This window comes from Phalacrocorax carbo, chromosome 4 (genome assembly GCF_963921805.1).
Source record: "Phalacrocorax carbo chromosome 4, bPhaCar2.1, whole genome shotgun sequence".
Classification (NCBI taxonomy): domain Eukaryota; kingdom Metazoa; phylum Chordata; class Aves; order Suliformes; family Phalacrocoracidae; genus Phalacrocorax; species Phalacrocorax carbo.
The window spans coordinates 3695285-3717414 of NC_087516.1; the positions used below are offsets into that span (position 1 = coordinate 3695285).

The 22130-nt window shown below is 47.9% G+C and overlaps 1 protein-coding gene across 1 annotated transcript in view; it reads left to right on the forward strand.

The window, feature by feature from the left end:
• The first annotated feature begins 1858 nt into the window (after nt 1–1858).
• The window catches only part of SMOX (spermine oxidase), a 56655-nt gene continuing 36383 nt past the window's right edge, over nt 1859–22130 (forward strand). The window contains exon 1 of the mRNA XM_064448877.1: nt 1859–2035. The gene's annotated coding sequence lies outside the window, so the exon portion shown is untranslated. The remainder of the gene's footprint in view (nt 2036–22130) is intronic.

Genomic DNA, 22130 nt, shown 5'->3' on the forward strand with positions numbered 1-22130 from the left:
TAACCAACCTCGTTGTCAATTCCTCTTTCCAGATATAGCTGGTTTAAGCAGGGATGTGGCTCATTTCCCTGAATCCTTTAATTTGCAAAGCTCTGCTTCCATCTGTAGGCTCAGCAGAGACCCTATGTTGAGGCTACGGGGCATGCGTGACAGGACAGAGCTGCTGCCTGGTCTCTGTTAGTGCCCCACCATGCCCAGCCTGGCCCAGCAGGGCTGGCTGGCTCCCGGGGGTGTGCTGGACGGGGACAGCCATCCTTAGGGTTTGCGGGCTCAGAAACCATGTTTCACACACATCATGTGGCCACGAAATGCCTGTTGTCGTATACGAGTTGTCAAATACTACAGCATCTGGGTACTTTGAGATGCTTTGAAGGTATCGATTGCAGCAGTGACAGCAGCCGTAAAGGGCAGTCAGAAGAGTCTGGAGGAAAACACTGTATATATGAAATGGAAAAGTTTGCGCAGTTATTATTTAAAATCTGGTTGAACCTGTGAAACCTGAGCCCCACGGTATTCTTGCTGTTTTCTCCAGATGTTTTGGCTGGCTAAGCAACCTCACCCCAGTTGTGCAGGTGCAAACCTCTGATGGGCAGCTGGACGTGTTTTATAAAACCTTGAAACGCTCGAAGGCAATTTGCAGACACAACTATATTCATCCAAGGCACGGTCTCTTCTCCAGACCTTTTTCTCTGGGCATCCAAAAGCAATTTCAGCTGGCTGGTTTAATGGTAAGGCTGGGGTTCGTCAGGTGTTTCAGCTCCTCATCCTGTGCCTTACACATTGCTCATTCGTGGCTGCACACTTTTTTTTTTTTTTGGAAAGAGACTATAATTTAATAAAATGCGCTGTTTACAGGGCTGCTGCTTAGAGACAAGAGTTTTACCCTTCACCTGCATGAAAGGCATCAAATTCAGAAGCCGGGAGAGCCCTGGCCCCTCTGCTTTAGGGCACTGGACGCCAATTTGTTACCTCAAAAATGAACTGCAGTAGGTGTTCACGTTAGGCAGAAGGATCGGCTGTGCATCCACCGCTGCGATGAAGAGAATGCCCGCTTTTTAACGCTACATCGGCATTAAGAGGTTTATTCCCAATTTTGGTGACAGTTTTGGCGACCCGGATGGGACATTGCTTCTGAATCTCGACGATCTGCGGGATCGCAGGGCCTCCAGCCAGCACCGAGGGATTCTTGGGGAGAGCCTCTGATCTCCGGGCCGAAGAGCTCTGACAAGACCCCTGGAAGGTAAAAGGCATTCCTTTATTTAAAAGGGAGGTTGCCTACCCCTCAGACGCGGTGAAACCCCGCGGGGTTTGGCTATAAGGGTACCTAAGGGAAGGAAGGAGTGGGTTAGAGTCCTGCTGAAAGGGGTTTGAATCCCCAAAACTTAAGGTCTGGGTTAGAGCTGTCTCCTGACTTGTTAGATCATAATAAGAGTTTTTGCTTTCCCCTCCCTTCGGGAGAGGCTGACATGGCGAAAGCTTTATGCCCAGAGGTATTTAAGAGAATATATCCCGTGTCAGCCCGGGCGGTGTGCCTGGGGGGCACTGCGGGCTAACGCTGGGGTCCCCCTCGCTGTGCCAAAGGAGGAGGTGAGGATTTACCTATTAACCCCCAGGATTTATCTATCGACCCCAGGATTTATTTATCCACCCCGACGATTTATTTATGAACCCCGACGATCTATCCCGCCAGAGGCTTTGCTGTTTGGGTGGGCTGGGTCTGAGGTGTCCTCGTCCCGGCCCCCGCAGGCCGGGCCGCTCTGGCGGGCGGAGAGGAGGAGGAGGAGGAGGAGGAGGAAGAGGAGGAGGAGGAGGAGGAGGCGGGGGGATCCTTGAGGCGGAGCCGGGGCGGGCCGAAGGGGAGGCGGCTGGAAAACAGGCCGGCGCTGGTTCTCGCCCCGCAGTGCCGCCAGCAGCCGCCGCCGCCGCCGCAGCCGCCGCCGGGCCGGGAGCCGCCAGCCGCGGGGAGGGGAGCGAGGCGCTGAGGCGAGGCGGGCGGGCGGCCAGACCCCGTCCCCTCCGGCCACCGCAGAGAGAGGTACGGGGCGGGGAAGGAGAAGGGGGGGAAGGCGGCGGCGGCCCCTTCCCGCCTGCTCGCCGGTGTCCCTCGGCTCCCCGGGCCCCTCGTCCTCCCCCGGGCAGGCACCTGCCGCGCCCCGGCCCGTCCCGCGGCCACCTGCGGCTGTCAGCGCCGCCGGCGTCGAGGGGCTGGCGGGAAGGCCGGCGCCCGCCTCAGCCGTGGCTCTCCCCTCCTCAGAAGGTGGCCGAGGAGGGTTTCCAGCCCGGGTGGAGAGCGGGAGGCTGCGGGTGGCGGCTGTACCCCCGCCCGTGGTTGTGGGGGAGAGGCTGCGGGTGTGCGGCCGAGGGCTGGCCTGAGATGGTGTGTTGGGTTTTTGGGGTGTTTATGGGGTGTTTTGGGGGTGTTTTTGGTTTGCGCCCCCCGCCCCCTCCATGCGTTTCTGTCAGCGCATCGCGCGCGCCGTGCGTCCCCGCGCGCCTCAGCGTTTCGGGCGATGACACGAAGAATAAAGGTTAAGCGGGGAAGTCACCGCCATCTGACGCGTGAGGCGGTATGTAAATGACGAGCTGCGAAGAGTTGGAGCTCGTTTGCGTTTTGGCGTTTCTTGTTTACACAAAGCTGTTACAATAACCGGGGGCTTGGCAGTTCCTGCCGATCTCGTGTTTTCAAGTCAAAACCATTGACTTCGGCAGAATTGCTCCGTCTTGGGAGTCGCTGCGGTGGATGAGGGGTTAGTCCGGCACGCGCGGTAGCGAAATGCACAAAGCCAATTGTCAGTCACCGAACCTGACCTCAAAGTTTTTTAGTAATTTCCATCGTCAGCCCCAGAAATGCAGCTGCTCCACTTGATCCTCATTCTCTCATCACCCTTAAAAATCCTTTGCGTGGCGTATAGGCGCTCTGTTTCAAATCCGGCACTGGGGCCAGCTGTAGTTGCCCTGATACATTAGATGTAAACACAAGCTTTACGTAAAAGTGAAACCATATGTATTGGCTAATGCGCATCCACTCTGCGATCCTGCACAAATAGAGCCGAGTCCAGAGCTCTGTCCTTAGCTCACCCTGTTGATCCACTTTTCCCTTAGCCTGTGCGACACAGTCCTGTTCCCAGAGTTACCAGACAGGTTTAGTAGAGGGTGAGAAATCAGCCTGGGAGCATTTCTGCGCATTGTGCAAGAACGCTGTATGTTTTCAGCCTTCTACAAATGTTTTATTGACTTAGTGATAACACTTTGCTCTCCTAGGTCCTTTTCCCTTTCCAGATTGTCAGCCCAGCACTTACTAATTTTTTATGGCACTGCTACAGAACAGATGTATGGTGTTTTTCAGTGAGTATTAAGGTTCATAGTTTCAGCTGGCTTTGCCTCTAAAAAAGACAGCGCTGTCTTTCCCTCGTACCCCCGTTGTGGAGTAGGAAGCTGGACCGGGATACAGATTCGGGTGACTACTGAGGTGGTAAAAACCCGACGGTCTTAGGTCTGACTCAGCGCCTGGATCCAAATCATTGCATAGCTGCTCAAATGTTTACCTGGGCATCTTGGGGTTTAGAGGAGCACGTAGCTGGTGTTATGGCCAAACTCTATGTGGAAATAGGCGTGGATCTCTGGGTCTGTAAGTCCTGAAAACGCCAGCTGATACTGGGCGCTGTGGTCGTTTTTCCGCCTCAGTCCTTTGGCTCGGTGGAGCAGCTGCTCTTGAGCTGTACTGTTTCATGCTGAGCTCTCTTGAAATTGCAGAGTGCGTGGCTGGAACACCATGAACATGCCGCCCGTGTCCTGGGACTCCCTGTCCCCATCTCTACTGTTGCTGAAAGCACTCCTGGATAGCCCTCTCTGGTTTTCACCTGGAGGGTTTTCTCTCGGTTGTGTCTTTTCCACCAAAGTGTGTCTGAGTGCTGTCACAAATTAACTGGGATGTCTCTGAAACACAGTCTTTTCCTGGGATGGGGGAATCTCAGTTGGCTTGGTGGGGATGGAGAGGTTGAGCTAGGGTTTGGAAAGCTCTGTGAAATTGCTAACATTCCTCACAAGCAGAAGGACACCTATGGGTTATGGGGTCACCTCCAGGACCCTGTGGTATAAAAGGTGTGATGGTGCTCTTTGCCTGGGCCCCTTCTTAGCCCAGAGGGATGACTGGGGTTTGACACAATCCTCCATCCGCAAAAGGCAGTGGACTGTCCCCATCTCTGCCTCAGAAGCCTGGTGGGGTGTTTCTGCCTGTATTGTGTTCCTGCTGACTATTGCAGCAGTGTACCTGCCTGTCCTCTTCACCCTAATTATATCGCTTCATGTTTTCTGTCACTGTCGTCCCACAGAAAAATAATCCCTTCTAATGACATCTAAGATTCTCCAACTAATATCCTGCTGGCCCAAATGAGGGTCTAGGGGGAACGTCAGTGCTGACTTCTGAACTATCTGGATTTACCTACTTTGATTGATTGGGTTATATAAAAAAGAAATAGAAATTATTTTCTCTGTGCCTTTGACAAATATTAAAATACAGCCTGTTGTATTTCACAAATCTAACTGCTGTCTCCTCCTCGCAGTAACTGTAATTAACAGACCAGAAAATGGAAAAATGTAGAAAAATCCTTTCCCAGTGGCCACAAACGTTAGTCCTGTCCAGAAGTCAGTGAAGCCAAATCTATGGAAGGTAAATAATGGGTTATTTTTAGCTCTGTTGGTGAGCTAAAATGTTGTGTTGGAAGTGGTAAATAATAAATCAAAGGGGAATGAAGATTACCTCTTGGAAATGAAGTGGGTGAAGAATGGATTTGAACTCTTCCTTCTCAAGAGAGCGTCTAAACCGTCTGGCTTAAGGATCTGTCCGGCTCTGCTTGGGTGCAAAAATGAATCCGTAGCACAGCAGTAATGTGGGAGAGCGATAGTCCAAGGTGCTTTCTCCTGGCTGGTGGGAGCTGGGGTTCAAATCCTCTTGCCCACCAAGTGTGCTAGCAGGTCTGTGGTGGTGGGGGGACGGATGCCTAAATGTAAAACAATGAATGTGACTGATTCCTCGTATTACAGACTCCTAAGAAGTGGACTGTTTAACAAATGGCGTTGCGAAACACAGTGGCATTTCCAGAATATGTTGTCATCCATGTCGTGTTCCTGTTGAGGGAACGTGAAAATTTTCAGCCACCTTGATGATATGTCCCATTTCCATCAGCTCTTGTTGGTGCGTTGGCTTTGATGTGTTGAGGTATTCCATGCTCTGCGTGGAGGGCACGTGGGAGTATGCACAGTAATATCACTCGAGTTTGTAGTGGTCACATGGGAATTAGTTACAAATCTTTGCTTTTTTTTTTTGAAATCTAATGTTTCTGTGGTTTCTTTTTATTTTAAGAATAAATTCCAGAAATGCTGTGGGTGGGAACATGAACTACTTGGAAAAGAAAACTTCCTGGTGACTGCAGTTAGCACCAGGCACGCCGTGGCACCTGGAGAGCACGCTGATGCGGTGCATTTCATGTGACGTGTGCCTCCGCTTTGGAAAGCGGCTTTGTAAGAACCTGAGTTTGAGGTCCCGTGTTTGTGTCTGCGTACGGTTGTGAATGTGTTTTGGGGAGCCTGTGGGGTTCAGCTCCTCCCTGTACCTTCTGAGAGTCCACTGCAACCTGCAATAAAGCCTCTTGGGGTTAAACCTGACACATGCAACTGTCTTTTCTCCAGTAGGATTTCATCAGTTGGTGTGTTACTGTTTTAGCAGGGCGTGTGCTCTTTATGGAGTTGATGGCACCGTCCTTTACCTTCACCTGACCCCAGTGTGTCCATCGCATCACCAAAACATAGAGCTGTGCTGCTGCGGTTCAGATGTGTTCTTTATCCATTTTGTGGGAAGAACAGGCTTCGGGTACCTGAGGCAGCACCCTTGAGGGACCCTGGGGCAGGGATTGGACCGCAGGCTGGAGGAACGGCGCAGGTGGTAGGGATTTGACTGGCAGCCCTGTGTTAGGGATAATGCAGCACGCCAGGTTTTTAAAACAGCCTGTTTGCAGGCTGGACCTGACAGCAGCATGACACAGACCTTTGCTTCGGGAGATGCGCTGTATGTATTGGTGACCTTCTCCTCTGGGGATCTTTAAATGCAGCAGATTTGTAAAAAGTGGTGCTTTTCTGGTGAATTTTAATCATGCCCTTGGTTTTAAGTGCTGTTTTGTTTTTTTTCGTGGCCGCTGGAGTTTTTGTTTTGTGACGTTATGGGACCAGGGACATGAGGTTGTAAGGATGGATGCAGCAGGGAGTGTTTTGGTATGGAGGAAAGCCTGGGATGCTCTGAAGGTAGTGAGATAAGGTTATCAGCAGGAATGTAATGCGCGAGGGGTCACAAAGCCCCTCGCTGCTGTTTGCGCTGGAGTTTGATCCCTGAGCTATTTCAGGGTAGTTCTCTGCCACCAGGCCATCCTTTGGGGTTTTCTGCAAGCCTCGGTAAAACAAGGCGCCTATTGTTAGCGCTCTCGGAGAACTCAAAATGATGGTGGCTGGGAGCTTGCTGGGTCTGAGGGAAGGAGGTTTTGCAGCCTCAGAGTAGCGATTTACACAGAGCTTTGGTTGTCACACATTCTGTCTTGGGAGCTGTTTTCCACATCATCCTCTGAGACCATGTTTATCTCCTTTCTGAGAATGGGGGCACCCGGAGCAGACTGGTGACAGAACAGAGGTCACAGTAAGTGAGGCAGATTCTCAGCTGTGTTGGAGCCCAGAGAGCTGAACTGGTGTAGATAAAGATGATTTCATCTTGTGGGTAATCTTTGGTTTTGGTCCCTTGCATTTCTTTTATCCAATAGGTCTTTAAAGGACTGCAGAATCTTTATAATGGCTTGAAAGTTTCATTAAAATCCAGTTGTTTGGTTTTTTTTTTTTGTACCTACTGAGTTCAAAGGCAGGAACTACCTTTTAAGAAATAAGAAAATATTTGTTTTCCTGGCTGATGAATTAGAGACCTAAATCGAGGTAGATAATTTCTGAAGAATGGCTAGTTATTTATTAATTTCTTCATTGTTCATTATTCTACATAATGCATGATTTTTTTTTTTATTTTTCCTTAAGTGTATCCTCTCAATTTAGTGGAGTGGCATTTCACAGCGTAGGTTGCTGGCATGCTTGGAGTGACTGAAATAGTGGACAGGATATGACTATGTTTGCGCACTTGGAGGAGAGAAAAAAAGAAAAAAATAAAGTGCATTGATTTGGATCATTTCCATTGTGAAATACCTCCTCAAGCTACCTTGTAGCTGATGTATCCAGAAAATACCTTGTGTTAAGCTAAGCAGGTAATCCTGGCTTACTCCTAAGGTGGGGATTGCATAGGAAAGGAGCAGGTTTTTTTTCCTTTATAAGAGCTCTGTTCATTTGAATTCATTTTGCAGGGCAGGTGGGGAATGGTTTTTCTCCCAGAGATTGTACAGGTGTAACATTCAAGTATGCGAACCTAATGATTCTGTTGGGCGGACAGATATTTAGTCTGAAATGGAATTTAAAAATCTTCTGTCCCATGGGCACGCACGTTCCAGGATGTAGGTGTAACCTCCTGCTTTGATCTCCAATCTTTCTCTAACAGGATTTTCTTTTTTGGCATCAGTCGCAGCTGTGATCCCAGAGGACTCCGCCAGGAAGACGTGCATCGTTAGCATGTCTGGTAATCCTTTGGTTGGGCTTCTAAAAAATCATACTTTCGGAAAGTCTGGGTTGCTGGGAGCGTCGTTTTGCAAGACGCTGGCTTCGGCAGTGAAACTGCATTAAGATATTTTCACTGTGCTCTCCTATCTCCGACTGCTTGTTTCCTCTCTTGCATAACTGTTCTCCACCCCCGTCAGGGCACAGTCTTACGGGTGACTTACACAACTTTAAGGCACTACTTCTAGTGAAAGGGCTGGTCCTATTCTTGTGTACTTCGTGGTGTGACTGTGGGCGAGAGATCTCGATCAGGGAGCTCACATGCCTGGCAGCAGATTATTACTTATTTTCACAGGGTTATTTTTCAGTTGGATCCAGTTCCTGGCCCGTCCCGTGACTGCTGCTGTCAGCACTACACAGTCAGGACTGTGCTTCTTAAGGATAGGGCAGACTTAGGTCTAAGTGTCCTGGGATTGCAAAACTGTGCCCTTGGATGTGGTGGGGTGTACTCCACATGCATGTGGGTATTTCTGCCTCGGACTGCTTCTGTCGTCTCGCTCACTGTGTGCTTCCACGGCCAGGATGAGCTGGGAGGAGTTGTGGGGAGGCACGCAAGGAAGGAAAGACTCCTAAAACCCCCCGTCTGCTGAAGTTGATCAAGGTCAGGCTTTAACCCTGAGATAAAGGTTAGTACTTCGGGGCTTGCACTTTACACTCTGCTGCTTGGACGGTCTGATCTCGCAGAACACACTGTGCCATTAATTGATGCTTGCAGAAGCCCAATGCTTCCAGTAATGCAGTAAACTAAATGAAATGTCCCCTTTATAGTCATGGGGATCTCACTGGTTGCTCCAGTTTTACAACAGCATCTCCTGCCTCTGTTTGGACTTTGAAGAGAACTTGACAAAGGGCTGAGGCGCTAGAGTTAAGCACCGGGTCGTTACCCGTTTTTTGTCCCCCGATTCCCTTGGGGTGGGGTCCAGGGCTGTGCGGTGGGCTCCCTGCACGGCACAGCGGAGCATTAGGAGAGGATCCAGAGTTTTGGTGAGCACGCTGCATAAAGCCAGCTTTGCTCTCAATGGCTGGCTGCCATGGGCAAGTCGGTAGGAAGCACCGAAGGTTGTGGCTCTTGGGGGTGACTGAAAGGTCGGCACTAACTAGGTCTTTCTGCACGAAGCATTTCTGCAGGTGGGATTTCTCATGCCAGGCTCCCAGCCGAGCAGAGGGACAGGCAGTGCTGGAGGGGAGATGAGTCTGTAACGCTAAGCAGACGATCTGCAAGCTTTTTTGTTTTTAGAAACACAGACATTTTGCTTAGGGCTTCCCCAGAATATGAAAGGGATCCAGTTCTGAAGATTTTACAGATGAAAATATTCCAGGGAGGAACAGAAGAATGACCTAAGGGAAAAAAATAGAGAGCTCCTCTGACTGCAGGGTGGGGTGTGAAAGAGGCAAAATAGGAGAGAAAGTGCAGATGGGCTTCTGTTAACAACCATCCCCGTGCTGTGGGATGTGCGAGGTACTGTCTTGTTGGGAAGGCTGTGCTGGGGAGCTCCTGTTCGTGCGCCTGTTCCGTAAGACCAACTGTCTGTATTGCTCCTCCAGAAACAGAGAGGGAAGTTCCCATGTGGGAATGGACACCTGCTGCACACAGGATCTCACAGCATTTCTCTGCCTTATTCTGGCAGTATTAGGAAAGCTCGAGTGCTCTGGGGCTGCTGCTATGTTCTGTTGTCCTATTTCTGTTGTAAGTAAAGAACAGCAGGGCCGGAAGGGACCTTAATAAGTTGTCTAATCTGACCTCCTGCCCCAAGACTGGGTCAGATCTATCTAAACTTTCCCAGCAGATGTTTGTTCAACACAGTTGTTAAAAGCCTCCAATGATGGACTTTCCCCATTCTCCCTGGGTGATCCTTTAAAGTCCTTCATTGTTCTTTACCATTACCAAGATTTTCCTAGATTCTGACTTGGATTTCTTGTGCTGCAGTTGAAAATCACTGACCTCTTGCCCTTTTGTAACTGTACAGAGAGAGCTGTTCAGTCCTCTGCAGCAGGCTTTGGGAATGTCTGGGCCGTGTCTTTCTTGAGCTGCAGGGCCTAAAACTTGCCTGCAGCGCTCCCTCTGGCACCTACCTGCACTGAGCTGACAGACACAATTTTATGACTCTCATATGTAGACTTTGGGGTAGGATGGATGTGCTTCTTTTCTTTCTGAGGCAGCACAAAGTGCTTTGTTGTGGAACGCTTCGTTATGGCTTTGTCTCTTTACCCACTATAAAAAAAAGGGCACGTGCTTTTCTGCCTCGAGTGCCACCTTTGCCACAGGAATGTACCATTGATCTTCACTGGCTGTCCCAGAACAACGCCTCTCCGTCGGAAGGTGGAGGTCCTTGCCAGCTGCTCTCACCAAGGCTTTCCCTGTGACTAGCTCGGTTGCAACGTGGGCAATTACGCTTTCCTGATCTGACCTCCCAGCTGTAGATTCATGAACGACCTTCTATTATCCCTCCCTGCAGTGGTTACGCTCCGTGCATCTGATTTTGTACGTACTATCTCTTTGTTTCCGTGAAGGGTACGGTTATTCATGCATTTCCAAAGCTGGTAAAATGTGGCTGTGAAGAGTATTCGAAGAGGAAAGTAGTACTCAAACATAAAGTGTGACAGAAAATGTAGTGGATAAGCATTAAAAACATCACTTACAAAAGTAAACTGGGTAAGATGCCAGCCAGCATTAAAGGAACAATTAGCCATTTGCTTGAAGGTGATTGTTGTTTGATTGTTATAATTTTAGGAACGTTATTCCAAATGGCTGTTGTGTGACAGAGACAGATATCCAAGGGCTGCTTGTCCGTCTGGGTGAAGTGAATTTGGGTCTTGCTGCTTCCAAGTGGACTGATGTCCACATTATACAAAACAGTGTAGTTTGCGTTCATTGACCTTCTCGTACACCACAGTTGAGGTGGTTGATGTTACGGGGTACTCGGAGGAAGGTGGCAGTTTCTTTTTAACGGTATCAAAGTGCTTTATTTCATGGACTGCTTCACTTTATTTTTGGAAAAAAAAATAAGAAGAAACCTTGTCTGTGTGTGTTGTGGCAGGCATTTTCTCTAGTTTATTAACACCTCTTATACCTTTCAGTGGGAGAGAGTAGGAAGTATGTATGAAAGGTATGTCTGCATACAGAGAGCCTTTGTCCCAAGACAACTGAAGAAGCTAACACCAAAATGAAGGCTGGTCTGGACAGGTCTGAAACACCTCTTGGCATCGACTCATGTTTATTGCGGCGGGAAGAGCAGGTAGGGAGGAGCAGTCTTGATTTTGTTTGTTTGAACTATCAGTACATATCTTCTGTGAATTCCTCAGTTTTCTTGCAGAGCTTTTGTATGATAACTTGTATAATGTGAGTCTACAGTTTCTCTTGTTCTGTTTCAAATGGCAGTGAAAGCTCCAGTGTTTTCTTTCTTACTCTTTGTCTCCCTTAATTACAGATACAGGGATCTTTAGTCATGTGGAAGGTATTTTATTGACAGCTTTTGAGTCTAAAGTACTTGTTATCGCAGAACAGGTGTAGAGTGCTGTAGGCTACTGGGCAAAATCCCTTGTTCAGTGTTTCTTCATAATGATTTCTTAGAATTGAAGAGTAATTTAGGTTGCATAGGACATTTGGAGCTCTCTTGTCTAACCTCTGGCTCCAAGCAGGGCCAGAATCAAAGGTAGTTTTTTTTGTGAACTTTTCCTATCAAGTTTCGGACTTTTTCCAGTCAAGCGTGGCAGGTTGATGCCATGCTTAGTGCTCTCATAGTAGGCATATTTTCCTCTTATCTGATCAGGATTTCCCTTGCTACAAGTTATGTCCATTGTTTCTTGTCCCTTTGTTCATACTCACTGAGAAAAGTTTTGCTCCACCTTCTCCGTAAACCCCCAGTTAGGTCGCTGAAGATAGAAATTAGATCCCCCACTAACCACCATTTCTACTCCAAGTTAAACCCTGCTCCCTCCTTCTCTTCTCTTGCATCATGTATTCCAGTGGCCAGACCATCTTAGTGGTGTTCCACTGAACAGTTTCCAGTATCTTTTCTGGGGAGCGTGGCTAAATTAGGTGGTGCTCCAGACACAGCCTACTTGGTGCCAAGAGGAGAAGAGGAGCCATTTCCCCAAGCTCTTGGCTATTGTCCTTCCCAATACAGCCCAGTATGTGGCTGGATTTCATTGCTTCAGGGGCATGCTGCTGATTCCTCTTCACCTTATTGCCCCAGGACCCCAGGTGCTGTGTCAGTCCCCCGTTTGTGCTGACAATGAGTATTCTTTGTCTCAGGTGCAGGACTTTTGTGTTTCTCAACTTCATGAGGTTTCCTCCAGCCCTCTCCTCCAGCTTGCTGGGCAGTCCTGCCCTCCAGTGTGTTCTCCGCTCTCCTCAGTACGGTGCCGCCTCTGAACTTGCTGAGGGGGCCCTCCATCCTGTCATCCAGGGCATTAAGATGATAAACAGTGTCAGTACTGGCCGTTCGTTGAGGACCACCATTCATAAAGGGCTGCCAGTTAAGACTTCAGTCCGTTGGCTGCTACCTTTCGAGCTCAATGCTCCAACCAAAGTTTAACCACCTTGTGTTCCACACGTCCAGTCTGTATCCCCCCATTTGTGGGGACAGGTTAAGTGTCTCTAGGATGGTCACTCTTTAAAAGATCTGATAATGAAGGAGTTGCTTCAAATCAGTGAAAAATTTGTGTTCAGACTGACCTATGTGGGGCTTTCCTATGGCAGAAGTGTGCTGAAAGAAGAGGGGTGTGAAGTAAAAGCACACAGGATTCTAAAAAGTAGTTTCTGGTCTCTTTTTCGATGTTGATAAGCCCAGGGACTCTTGTTCGTTCTGTCCACGTTGATGGCCATTAGCTTGTTTTTAAACAGAGATTAAAGCCAGAGTGTTTAACTCAGAAGAGCTAAACTCTGAATTTTTCCTGCTGGAGGTAGGAAGAAGGAGGCTTCCTTCAGGCAGTGGCCTGCCTGCTTGCCTGGGCTAGTCTGTTCTTAGATCCATTTAAGGCAGACATGTTCCTAGCTTAATCGCATACCTGGTGTTTTTTAATTTTGTTGTTCTCCGCAAGATTCTCTCCAATCTGCTTTTATAAAAAACGTGTTAGCTGCCCAGCAGTGAGCAGCTAAGGATGAAACTTTGCAAGGTATAGCTAAGTGCTTCCCGTGGATCACCACTGCAGGCTGAGGTTTGCTTTTATGCAGCTGTGGGACATTGTTGAACCTTGTAAATGTACCTTGACCCTCTAAAATGCCAGAGCCTTTTCTGGAGCCTTGCTGTATAGGAAGTTGCTCCCCATTTTTACATTTGTACCTCTGAATTTTCTTACGTATTTCCTCATGTTGATGTTGGACCAGTGTGTCAAGATCATTTGGAAATCTAAACCTGCACACCATTGTTCTTGCAAATCCTCCCAGCTAAATCATCTGTTGGGTTTATGGCCATACATTCCAGTCTATCATCCAAATCGGTAATGAAAATATTGCACAGCTCTTGTGCCTGGCTAGACCCGCTTTCCAGTGCCCTCCCAGTTAGATAGCAAATCCTCAATAATTATGCTCTGAGAACTATGTTGTCAAGCAGCCACTTTATGGTGATTACATCTAGTTCATGTTTTCTTAGCTGGATCTTACAGGAGTGCCTTGTGGAACTGTGTCAGAGCTAATAAAGATTGCGTTTCTGATTATCCTTATTGCTGCTGTATGGGCATACTTTTTTTTTTTTCCTGCTGATGCATAGATCCTTTATTGTTCCATAGATTTTTTTGAAGCTAGAAGGGACCTTAAAGGTGATGACATCTGCCTGTCTCCACACTGAAAATTTAAATGTGCAAGCCACGCCAGATTTATCAGGACTTTCGTAACGGGACAGTTGCCATATGACATCTCCAGGAGATCAAGAGGAAACAAACGTGATGTGTTTATGGGTCCCAAACAAAATTAAACAATTACCTGAATCCAGTCTTCAGAGCGGCCTTTGAACGGATCCCAACCCTTTTTCTGCAAGGGCTGGAAAAATAAGGAACGTGTCTAATCTGTACCAGATATCAGCCAACGGTTATCTGTGCCTACGTGCTGTTACTCAGATCTCGTTAGCTGTCTAATTGGATAATAGGCAGTACGCTTCACAACTACATAAGTATATTAAGCTTAATCTGCTTTAGAGCAGGGAGGGGAAGATATGCTTGGTGACAAATGGACACAGGAGCTGCACGGCGGAGCGGCGGTGTAATTATGGTCCTGCATCCCCATCACTTCGTTTCTGCGGAAGGGGCTCAGTATGTGTGTAGCATTCACGTTAATATTTGAGTCCCAGAGCAGAGAGCTGCAGCGCTTTCAGACTTTTCCCATGTTAGCCGGGCAAATTAACTTTTAAAAGCACATTTCTTCTAGCAGTCAAATACCATTCAGAGATGTCTTTTAATAAAACTTGCAGGATAACTTCATCCCTGGCTTTTAATCCAACGTGATACAAGAGGGATGCATCCTGTGTGTGAGGGGATCACACCTGGATTTTGCAGCAGGTTCCTGATCCTAAAGTTTGTTTCCAGCACATGAAGAATCTGCAGAATGGTCAGGATCCGAAAGCTTGGCAGGACCAGTACCATACGTGGAAGGGAGAGGCTATTTGGTTATTAAAATACTCTTCCTCTTTTTTTTTTTTTTTTTTTTACACCCCCCTGAGCAGATGCAGTTACCGCATTTACCCATTTCAAAGCTGTTCACAGAATCAGAATCCCAGAGTGGCGGGGGCTGGAAGGGCCCTCTGGAGCTCATCCCGTCCCACCCCTGCTGGAGCAGGCACCCCCAGAGCAGGGGCACAGGGCCGCGTCCAGGCGGGGGGTGAATGTCTCCAAGGAAGGAGACTCCACAGCCTCCCTGGGCAGCCTGTGCCCCTGCTCTGGCACCCGCACAGGGAAGGGGTTTGTCCTCATGTTCAGGGGGAACTTCCCGTGTTCCAGCTTGTGCCCGTGGCCCCTTGGCCTGGCGCTGGGCACCACTGAAAAGAGTCCCATCCTCCTGACACCCGCCCTTCAGATATTTATAGGAGTGGACTGACTCTTTTAAAAGGCATAATGAAAATAAAGTCAGACTCTTGCAGAAGACATGTGTTTATATTTTCCCAGCATCTAGCTTATTTGTTGAAAGATGTGGATATGAGCACATTTCACTAGTTGTCACCACCTAGTATATTCCAAGGAGAATGTATCTGCAGGGGATGTTTCTGGGTACAAAAGATGTATCTGCCAAGGGGATCTTTAGCTGAAGGTAATGGGAAAGTGACTATGTGAAACACATCCTGTGCAAATGTTTTGTGGATTCCCTTGGGACCGATGGAGGGTTTTGACACAAGGCTCAAGTTAAGCCCACTTTTAGCCCTGTACCTTGGGTAAGGTGCCTAGGGCTTTTCATTTATAGCCTGCTTACCTCATCTAAAAAGTATCTTCAGCTTGTCACGCTGTCCAACATCTGCTGTAGTAGGCAGAGAAGACAGCAGTAGGTGTCTTAATCTTTAAGTGTCTTAAGCAAATGTAAATGCCGTTAAGTGTGTTTATCACCAAGAGCTTGTTTACCAGCAGTGCAAAGTACCTTGTGTTTCATTTATATGGGGAGTTTGGAGGATTCTCTGATGCTTTCCGTCTTGACATCTGTGTTTGTGTGGCTAGCGAGGGTTAAGAGTTAGGCACTTCTCCATGTGAGGAAACTATTCCACTGTGAAGTGGGGTGTGAATTTAAAGCATGCTGACTTTCCCATGGAAAATCTTATTAAATAACAAAACCCCTAAATCACTTTTATTTTGGGTGAAGAGAAAAGATTGTAGGGTAACTCTTTTCATCCATTTCATTGTAGACAAACTCCCAAACCACCAATTTATTTAGGGTGAACTGGAGAGCAGCTGCTGAATGCAGAAGAGTTTTTATAGTTTTCCACACCTGATTTAGTGCCTGGACTGAAAGTGTGGTCAGCAGGGAAAATCGTATTTTCGCCAAAGGGTGTTTCACATCTCGGCATCTAAATTACTGGGACAGGCTTTGGGGACGGTCTGCGTCCTTGTTTTCACCACGTAGAAAGCCAGCCCTCCCAGCTGGGGCACTGATGGTGGGTACCTGCCAGTAACTGTTCCCTTCCTAAATGAATTAGAGCGGTCTATTATAGATGGTCTTCCCAAAGTTATAAATGAGGTGGAAGTTGCATGCTTTCTATAACAATATGCACTGATAATACCTTTACTTCAATATACAGGGCACTGGGATGGAAGATAAACTCCCATACTCAATCTACCATGAACTTCGAGTTGAGCTAGACTTCGATGTGGCCTTATTAAAGGGTGGAGAATGCTCTGTCGTGTGCAGTTGTTAAGGGAATTCAGAAATAAAAGTGGATATTAATTTGTCAGTGCCCTTTTTCCCCTTTACCTTTAGCTGGAAAACATTAATGGCATAGGTTATTCTCATCCTGAGTGGGCAATATCTACCATGCCCGGGGTTTTCCTAAACCAAGATAACCGTTACCTGGTTATCTGCTGCGCAGTGCAGCTGACACGCCAGAAGGGCGGGATGTCATCCAGAGACACCCGGACAAGCTGCAGAGGTGGGCCTGGGAGAGCCTCATGAGGTTCAACAAGGCCAAGTGCAAGGTCCTGCCCCTGGGTCGGGGCAGCCCCCGGTATCAGAACAGGCTGGGGGATGGAGGGACTGAGAGCAGCCCTGCGGAGAAGGACTTGGGGGTGCTGGGGGGTGAAGAACTGGGCACGACCCGGCGATGTGCGCTCATAGCCCAGAAAGCCAACTGTGCCCTGGGCTGCATCCCCAGCAGCGCGGGCAGCAGGGCGAGGGAGGGGGTGCTGCCCCTCTGCCCCGCTCTGTGAGACCCCCCTGCAGCGCCGCCTCCAGCTCGGGGCTCCTCAGCACGGGAAGGACACGGGGCTGTTGGAGCGGGGCCAGAGGGGGCACAGAAATGCTCCAGGGGCTGGAGCCCCTCTGCTGCGAGGCCGGGCTGGGAGAGTTGGGGTGGTTCAGCCTGGGGAAGGGAAGGCTGTGGGGAGACCTTATTGGGGCCTTCCAGTGCTTAAAGGGGGGACTTACAGGAACAGTGGGGGCGACCTCTTTAGCAAGGCCTGTTGTGACAGGACAAGGGGTGATGGTTTGAAACAAAAGGAGGGCAGATTTAGACTGGATCTAAGGAAGAAATGCCCAGGGAGGTGGTGGAGTCTCCATCCCTGGAGGTATTTAAAAGAAGGGTAGATGTGGTGCTTGAGGATATGGTTTAGTGGTGGACTTGGCAGTGACAGGTTAGTGGTTGGACTCGATGATCTTAAGAGTCTTTTCTAACCTTAACGATTCTATGATTCTATGGTGAAACCCTGGCCCAGGTTGCCTCGAGAGGTGGTCGATGCCCCATCCCTGGGAACATTGAAGGTCAGGCTAGACGGGTCTCTGAGTAACCTGATCTAGTTGAAGATGTCCCTGCTCACTGCAGGGGGTTGGGCTGGATGGGCTCTAAAGGTCACTTCCAACCCAAACCATTCTATGATTATGGTGGTCCTGTTTCACTGACTGCTACAGATCAAACCCGCATACAGTGACTTGTGAATCAAAAGCAGAACACCTGCGTGGTTGGCCATTAGTGTGTTCTTTACAAAACATTTTAAAACCAAAACAGACATGCAATGCTGTATGTTTTCAAGAAGGTGAGGCGGTGAGATCTGTGATGCTTCTTAGCTCTTGGGGAGGATTCATCTTGTGGATGTGGCTGAGCATGGATGAGTTGTCCATGCAGAAGGATCCACAGTGCTCACCGAGTGAACATGACACTCTAGATCTTCATTAGGGTCTTCAGGCACTGTTAGATTTCCTGAGGCTAAGTCATAGAACATCTTATGTCTGGAGTCAAGGCCTTGACTATGATGGGCAAACTCTCAAAAACAGTGGCCTGTATTTCAGAAAGGGACATTGTGAGCGAGGAGAACAAGTTTCAAATCACATGTCCCCCAGCAAGTACTGTTCTTTCGATAGGAAGACTTGTTGGAGAATGTTAATTGAGTCCCTTTTTAAATGAAGGAGGCTTTGCTTCCTTCCCAAGTTTTCAAAACAAATTTTCGAAATACAGAGCCTATGTTTCATTCAAGTGTAAATCCTTTCTCTTTAACCTGGAAGTTATCCCAGAAAAAAGCCCATCCATTCACTGCAGGACAGACCCTTGCGGTTGCGGTGGAAAAAAAGAAGTGGATCGAATTGTCCAAACAGGAAGGGAATTAAGAAAAGACTTTGCTTAGTGAACGGAGCTCTCATTTAAGCTTAAATGGTCGTCCTAATAACTCTACTTTATACCTCTGTTCCTTTTGAAGCATCGCACAATAATTGAAGTGTCTGCTAAATTTAGAAATGACGAACTTTTCTTGCCAACGCACCAGCCTATCTCTAGGCTGTGTGGATTTCAGCATGTGGTTATGGGATGGATGCAAACGGGGATTTACAATTTGCTGGCTTGTTATCTCTTCCGACTTCCACGTGGCTCAGTCCGGGTGGGTATTAATACTTTACACTGATTCCTTTTCATTTTGAGGGCATTAATCGAAATGTTTTTTTGGCACAGCTAGGTGCTAATGCTGTTTTACATGTGGTGACGCTGAAGTAGTGGAAGGATAAAGCGTGATGTGCTGAATAGAATGAGCTCCCAGCTAAACACGTTGAAATTGTGCCGCATTTTTAGCAACTTATGGATAGGATTGTCACTCTTTTACCCCCAGTCACATGGGAAGGCTGTGGAAGAACAGGTAAATCACAAGTGTCCCAGTTCCCTGTTTCTGCTGTTTACCACAAGACAAGTCTTTCTGCTCTGTGAAAAATCCCTTAGATCTAAAAATCTCTCTTTTTTCCCTCAGCCTCTGCTATTTAATTTTTCACTTTCTGAGCTATGTTTTTTCTTAATACTGTGAAGCTGTTTGAGACATTTTCCCGTAGAGGAGCAATGCAAAGTAAACTTCCCTTTGTTTCAGTAAAATGCCTTGATTGTTACAGAGAAGAAATGGTTTTGAGTTCAGGTGTGTCGGGAGGAATGAAAGGCACCTTGCAGAAGAGATAATCCATCATTAGTGTGCATCCCATGGCGCCCCAGGCTGCAGCTGCCTGCAAAGCACTTAGTAACCTCAAAGTACAACAAGTCGACTGGAGGAGGATTTCTGATGGAGTCTCCACACAAATCTGATCCTTGGGCTTTGTTTCGAAGTTTGCAACAAGGTGGAAACAAAGCCGAAGGTGTCACTGTTGTGTTTTCACCTCTTTCCCACCCTTCTTGTCACTGCCTTTCATGAGCTGTTTCTGCTCTCTGCTCTGTTTCCGTGCGCCCAGCGCTCAGGAGGAAAATCACTCAGCAGGGTGAATTGCTTCTGTTGCGTTCCTGTATAAGATATTTTTTGTCTCAGTCACTGATTTTCTGGATATTTCTAGATGACCTGAACACGGGTGGTAGTTAGGAGATGGGCTGTGCTTTTGTTTTGAAACGTTTCTTGCTGTCGTATGCAAAACCCCACACCTCAAGCGGCATGGGGAAATCACCTATCTTCTTCAAGGCAAACCTCTAGTGGGTAAAAATCTCAGAAAGCCAGTCTGCCAGCCATGACCCAGACCTCATCGAGATCTAAGGATGCACTTCCCAACCTGAATTCCCCTGCCTTGGGCTCTCGTCTGATACGTGAGCGTGTTTGTGCAGGCAGCGGGACGGAGAAAGCGTGTGTATCGTGGCGTGCTAAAGCCAGCCCTGGTTATGTGTCTGCTGTCGTGAAACTGGAGCATGAGGTTTGTGTCGAACGTTCCAGGAAAGCAGGAGGCCTGGAAAAGTCCCCTCAATACAGCTGCACCTGGAGAGGTGTACTTTTCCTGGAGTCACATCTATTCTATTCCGGGCTGAAGTTACTGTGGGAGTGAATCTGTGCGGTGTTTGGCTTTTCTAATTTTGGTTCTCTTCCCCTAGTGTTTCAGTTGCATTCAATGATTTTCCCTGTGGCTTGAATGGTAAAGATGTGGTAACTGCTCGGGGATGGCTTAAAAATCAAAGATTCAGTGTGGGTGTTGCTTTCAAATAGAGAAGAAATGATGCTATTTAGGGAGTTGTGCTGCTATTTCAGGGCAGTTTGTTAGGTCTGAGTTCTGAGAAGTGGTGAAAAAACGTAATTGCTTTTGGTCTAGCGTGTCTCGTATGGTGTGTCCTGAAATGATCCGCATGTACACATTGAGTTGGAACCAGTACTGAGCCTCTCTGCATGCAGATTTGTTCCCCGTCTCACTCTCCTGTTACACAGGATGGGAGGAGAAGAAAAGATTCCTGTTGAAACTTTGCTCCCAAGCTTGCTGCAATGAATTTAAAACCCCAAACCGCAGAGAATTCCCAAAGGTAATATGGACACCAGTGTTTATTTGACTGAGACCCCATTGTGTTCCGAGTTGTGCAAACACGGGCAAGTTTCCTACTTAATTAAGGCTGGTTTTATCAATTAAGATTCCCAAACAATTGGAGAGAGAAGGAGGGCAGTGAAGATAAGATCGCACGGTTATGCAGATGGGATAGGGTACAGCTCTTTTTGGCAGTTGGAACACAAGTTCTGCAGGAAACTTGTTTGCAGCATTGTTCTGATCCATTGTGCCAGTGTTTTTAGTTTGTAACCTCTTTTCTTCTCTAGTTTACTGTCTGTCTCTCCTTCCTTTTACAGTCCTGAAACACCAAGCTTTGCTTTCACGAGAAGCTTAGCAGTGGCAGATACCTCCTGTTACTGAACGTGATCGAGGAGCTGGAAATAATAGGAAGGTTCCCACCATGGGGTCAGCCAGGGCTTGGCAAGCTTGTAGAGACGTGGTGAAAGGCAGGCTGGTTTGGGTCTGGTTGTTGCTTGTCCTGGTTAGCTCAACAGCTCTGTTCCTGAGCCATCAACCTTCTGTCTTGTCCGAGGCCAACACAGCCGAACTGCGTCTTGCTGTGCTGGTTCTGGTTCTGGTCAGCTCGCAGTGTCGATAGGTGCCTGGATGGTCTGTAGGATGTGGGAACGTAGTGATTTCTACCACAGGTATTAGAATTTGTGGGTAGATCATGATTTCTATCACCAGGGTTAAGATATGAATATTCCATTTGCTGCAGCAGGTTGAATCCACTCCGGTGTCCCTCTTCAGGCCAGTTCCCCACGATGCAGTAGAAGAGTGTTCTGGCAGTGTAAGCTGTCCCTGGTGATAGAGTAGATGATGTGGGATGCCATCTAGGTAGGTGGGCCCTTGCACCTACGTCTGCAACTTCCCAAAATAGAGGAGATGCTGACACGCCAGCTGCAGCACATACTTGTTCTGTCTTCAGGGGATTTGTTGAGCAGAGGATTTACTGGATTTGCTCCTCTGTTGTGCAAGGAGCATGCTGAAGCTGTGCTTTTTGTCGCTGCAGTGAAACTCCTTTTAACTGTGTCCTGCGTAACACTGTAGCCTCTGGCACATGAACCACAGTGTTCTGATCTTGCTAGCTGCGCGGGCAGGAGAAGCTCCACAGCCCAGACCGCATGGCACAGGGAAGTCATTGTCTCAGCTGCAGACGAGCTAACCAGCTTTCTGAGACAGAAAAGCTGCAATAAAAAGGGGAAGGAAGAGACTTATGCCTCCAAGACTGTCCCGAAAGCTCAGGCAGTCTGACCATAGCTGACCCATCTTACCATCACAGGGCACCCTTGCTGTGTGTTCCTGAAAGGCCTTTGACTTCATTCTCAGCCCATTTCTCTGGGAATCACATGGGGATGGTGGCTGCCTTCTAGCATTTCCATGGGAGCTTCTGATTTTTGAGGAAATCATCTAGTCCTTAATTTTATCCCCAGATCAGGGTGCTGACCGAGGTGTGTTCCAGCAGGCTGTCACAGGGGTCTCTGAAGAGTGGTTGCAGATAGCCTGCTCTCTTCCCAGTGTCTTGGAGCCGGCTGAGCCCACTGTGTTCTTACAGTGCCCTGCAGTAGAGGAACGTGCTCGAGAATCGCCCATAGGCTAGCCAAGTATTTTGATTTCTTTTCCATCAGATGAGAAGGGTTTGAAAAACACATAATGGTGCATTTTATCAGTGAGTTTTAAATGGTGTGATTCATCCCCTCTGTCCTTGGCATGACATCCTTTGGTTTATTTTTTGGATATCCTTGCAGTTCTGGTAGTGCCAAGCGCTGTATGGAAGTGCCCTGTGGCAGACAACCTGCTCTGCCCATATGTTAGCTTTTAAAAAAAAAAAACCAACTCATAATAGGAAGTCTTTATATTGCATGCCAAGATGCTTGGGGCTTGTTAAATATATTCTACTTGTCAACAACTACCCAATTTAAAAAGTAGCCTTGGTGTGAATCAGCTTTGAACAAGTTCATTTGACTCGAGGGATATTTGCAGCCATTAAAACAAGTTGGATCACACTGGTAAAAATATGCAGCGGTTTCCTGATCAAAAGCACCATCCAGTG